Source organism: Octopus bimaculoides, chromosome 21, assembly GCF_001194135.2.
Source record: "Octopus bimaculoides isolate UCB-OBI-ISO-001 chromosome 21, ASM119413v2, whole genome shotgun sequence".
NCBI lineage: Eukaryota > Metazoa > Mollusca > Cephalopoda > Octopoda > Octopodidae > Octopus > Octopus bimaculoides.
The window spans coordinates 17,273,100-17,277,998 of record NC_069001.1 but is presented as its reverse complement, the minus strand read 5'-3'; positions in this window follow the sequence as shown (position 1 = coordinate 17,277,998).

Here is a 4,899-nt window from a genome sequence, read left to right as displayed (position 1 = left end):
TCAGCACCCGCTCGTACGTTCTTCTCTTCCTTTCGCCTTTATTGTTTTCTATGTGTAATATTATATACCAACTGCATTCTATACACACAAACTTATATACACACATCCACATGTACGCACAACACGTAAGCACACATCCACTTATGTACATTACAAATATTCACACATACACATACATACTTGTAACCTTTGAGTGTATGTGTGACTAAAGTAGTAATAAATTGCTAATTGACATACGTGGAGATTTATGTATGCCTGGGTGTAAGTATATGTGCATATAAAACCATAAAAAGTCAGGAGGTTTGAGAGGTGACTATATTTATTGAACCACTTGACATTTGTAGGATTACAGCCGTTTCGCAGCTTGCATCGTGTAATAACAATTTAAGTGTGTAATAAATTAATTTACAAGTCTACACCAATATGCATGCTACGCTTTGCACAACACTATTATTGTACATTTACATTCATGGTAATCTGAAAAGCTAGCCGTATACATCTGCATTGATGTGTCTGTGCGTGTGTGTGTGTGTGTGTTTGTATATATGTATATATGTGTGTATATATATATGTATATATATGTATATAAGTCTCTTCTATTTTTCAATGATTATAAACCTTCCACTGAGGCGGGAGCCGGTTTCCAACAAAAAAAAAAACAAAAAAAAAAACAAGACTCCAGGTTTGAGATGTCATTAACACAGACAAATTCACATTTGGAACTGGAGAAGTCTTGCATATTTTTACTGTTCCACTCAAAGATTGCCCTTGTAATGTACGAATTAGCCGGTCGATTTCTCCTTCTGAAAATCCCAATTTATCCAGATTCTAGTTCTCCAATTATCATTTGTATGAATATGAATTTACAGTCTGGATATAGAAGCTGTCCATAGATATCCTCTTTTTCTTTGATTTTCAAAGAGATATTTATATCTGCAAGGCAGCTGACCTCTATGATGGTACATATCTTTGCCCCTCTGTCCCAAACAACAATATCCGGTCTAGAAATTTTGATGGGAATATTCCACCAGTATTCCTTGAGTTGGTGGTTATGAATGTATTCCATAACAGAGGGATGTTCTAAGTTTATTTCAGGACAGTCTTTTTTTGGATGGCATTGTAAATTGTTTTAACAACAACAGCATGTTGCATAGGAAGGTAGTACCAAGACGACATTTTAGGACAGCTGCTAATTACATGCATGTCTTCAACAGAAACATGACAGGTTCTTTGTGGCAATCTCCTGTTCCTGGATTAAAAACGCATAACCTTCAAAGTGTGATGTGATGTAGTGGTCTTGAGTCCAATAGAAGCTGCGCTTCGTGTTAATTCTGCTGTATGTATGTATGCATGTATGTTGACAAATGTGCTGACAAATTTGCAGACAAATTTTTCGGCTTTGTAAGTGTAATTTACCTAATGTTTCTGCTGTTGTAAGGGCGTCTCTGCGTTGGAAAATCTTATTTATATCTTACAATACACATTTCGGCGGTTATAAAGAAAAAATATTTGTTTATATTTATATACACGTGTATATATATATATATATATATATATATATATATTTAATTATTTATTTATATATATGCATTTATTTATTCATTTATATGTATGTATATATACATATGAGTTCATACATATCAATCTGGGGTGGGAGAGATCGAGAAAGTGAAAAGTAGACAGACAGAGACACGGGAGAACAAATTAAGTTATAATAATAAAGAGAATGTGTGGATGATAGTGCGAGAAAAAGAATTAGAGTGAAATAGAGAAATTAGAAGAAAAAGAAAATAGTTATATAAAAATTAACGCAGGAAAATGAAAAGTAAAAACTACAAAATGAAGGAACGAGAAACACTCTGGCAGTGTTGGTAATCATAACAGCAGTAGTGGTGGTGGTGGTGGTGGTGGTGGTGGCGATTACGTTGGTGACAGTAATGGCTGTAAAGGGTAATATGGTGACTGATGGTGATGACGTTTATTTGTTTGTTGTTTCTTGTCAAGTTTATGGTAACGTTAGCAGCAGCATTGTTTTTTTGTGTGATGTTTACTATTGTTGTAGGAAATTAGCAATAATGGTATACCCCTTCCACGTGACGAATGGAATAACCTAGTCACTATAAGTAGAAGTACATGAAGTACCAGAGTACGTAGTAGGCGGTGAGAGATATTTGTACCGGTTGGAGTTAATTTCTCGTGTTTTTTTATTGCTGTTCGAAGTAGTCACCTTGTTAAATATTTGTTGGAGGTCTCTCCTTGTGGGTGTACCCAAGATTATTTTTTGTTACTGTTATTGTTGAATTCTTTGTTTGAAAAATGATGTATTGGGTAAAAAGTAGAAAGTGCATACGAAAGAGACACAGGAACCAACTGAAAAAGAGATTCATGGAAAGCGAACCAAAGAAGTTGGAGGAACGATACGTACAACGCCACTGCAGGCGATTGAACCCAGGCGTACAAGTGAGAGGAAAAGAAAACAGACAGAGTCCCTGAAAATAAATGCCAAGCGCAAAAAATATTAAATTGTACGAAAAGAAAAAACTTTAAAAAGGGAGGTGGATGAAAAGAAAACTGCTAAATAAAATGACACTTCCTAAGAAAAGCTTAAAATGGGAGATGTTGTAGAGAACTAGTAGTGACGAATGAAATAACCTTGTCACTATAAGTAAAGTGAAGTACGTGAAGTACCAGAGTACGTGGTAGGCGGTCAGAGATAGTTTTGTCTTTACTGGCTTTACTAAGTACACTGTATACCGAAATGAGCATTATAGCAAGCCAAAATTAATAAGGATTATAACAACTATTTTTTTTTCTGTTTGAAACGTAATAAGTTATATTTCGTTTTTTATTGAAGACAAAATATTTCATACTTTTGCGTAGAATATGCAGTTTGCAACAAGTCTGTACAAAAAGAAATGTACCAAAAGAAAGAGGACAGAAACAAAGGAAAGGCTTCTTAAATTCAATTTCTTCCAATCTTCTGAGAAATCGTAGTTGTTATGAGATTTTAATGGAAGTACAATTAAGGCAAACTATTCATGATGTTTAAGCTTTGCAAGCTCTGAAAACAATTTAATTATTTAATTCCAATAATCTACGTAATAAGGAAAATATAGTCCCTTCCTCACCTGTCTCTGCATTACGAAGGTTTTAATCTATAGTACTAAATTCAGCTCGGCAATATTATTGTTCCCGTGATTTATTTAGAAGGAGAATTGTTTCAAAATTCACTTTTATTTACATATCCATACATTTACAAAATCTGAAATGAAATTTGACACTAGCCTGTCTGGATACATGCGTTACTAGCCAATCGTCGACTGTCATTCATACTAGGTTTTATGTACCGGGCACTTTATTTTATGAAAATTATTGATATTTCAATCTGACCACAGGATTAAATATCCGTTCCTCTTACTGAAATCGAAGTGACCTAAAGATTTATACATTTTGTATAAATCATTTCACCTCAACATTTCAACTCTACGGGCCAAACCCACCACCAATTTTCTGTCTTTGGCTTGCTCACCACCAGACTCCTTCATGAAGAAAGGTTGATTTTCCTCCAAGGCACGTTTTTTTCCATGAACCGGCTATCCTTTCTTTCATTTCCTTCCTATCTGCTTTCAGCACATCTACCTTCAACCCCGCTCGCTACTCTATGGACGTAGACATACTCACGCCATCCAACCCATCACTCACATCATTTGTTGGTGTCCCTTCACACTCAACTACACATTCAAACTCTGCTGTTGCTGCATATTTTCTTCGTTCCTTTCGCACATGACTTTCATTTTGCACCCCACTCCAACTTTGTATTCATCTACACACAGCCTCACGACCTACGTACCCAACTACCTACAAGATACCTTTATCCAATATTCCCCATTAATTCCCCATTTATACACAGGTACATTCTCTTTTATCTTTCTACACTATCCTGATAAAGGACCTCTATCCGAAACATTGATTCTCGCTTCTCGATTCTACACTGTAAAAGGCAATGACTTTATAATTTCTTTTCAAATACTTTTATTTCATCTTATTGCTGACTTAAGCTCACAAGGGATTCCTCAGATTGCAGAGCTTGCGTAAGCGGCACTCTTAAGTATACACACACACAATACACAAGCACAAACACATGTTAATACTTACACATACACAAACACACACACACACACACATACACATATATCTGTGTGTGAGTGCCTGAGTGTTCGTATCTATTTACACATACACGTATACCTATACAGCAGACGACTATATCATGTGTACGTTGGCACGCGCACATACCATTACACACACATACCAACATGCATACATAGGTATATGTGTGTACACACACACAAACACACACACACACACACAAACACAAACACAAACGTGTGTATGTATGTATGTATGTATGTATGTATGTATGTATACAAGCGAATGCACATTTCTACACACGTAGACACAACGAAAGCTGCCAGAGGTTGAAAGAAGGGGAAAGTGTGATAAAATAGACGGAACTTCAATTTCTTAAAAAAGTAACCGGATCTGGTTTTATTTCCATATCAATGTGTGCATTAGGTCGGGTGTCCAACCACCTACTCGGCATACGTGTACACAAAGACGTATACCGAGTAGGTGGTTGTGTACACTTGCATACATACATACATACATACATACATACAAGCATAGATACACACATACATACACACACACACACTTATGGACATACATATACACACATACACACAGACACGCACATACTGACACGCACTGATATATATGCATGTGTATATGCATTTTCAAAGTTATATTTCTGTACATATGCATGCGTTTATCTATCTATCTGTCTGTCTATCTGTCTATCTGTCTGTTTGTCTATCTATCTATCTATCTATCTATCTATCT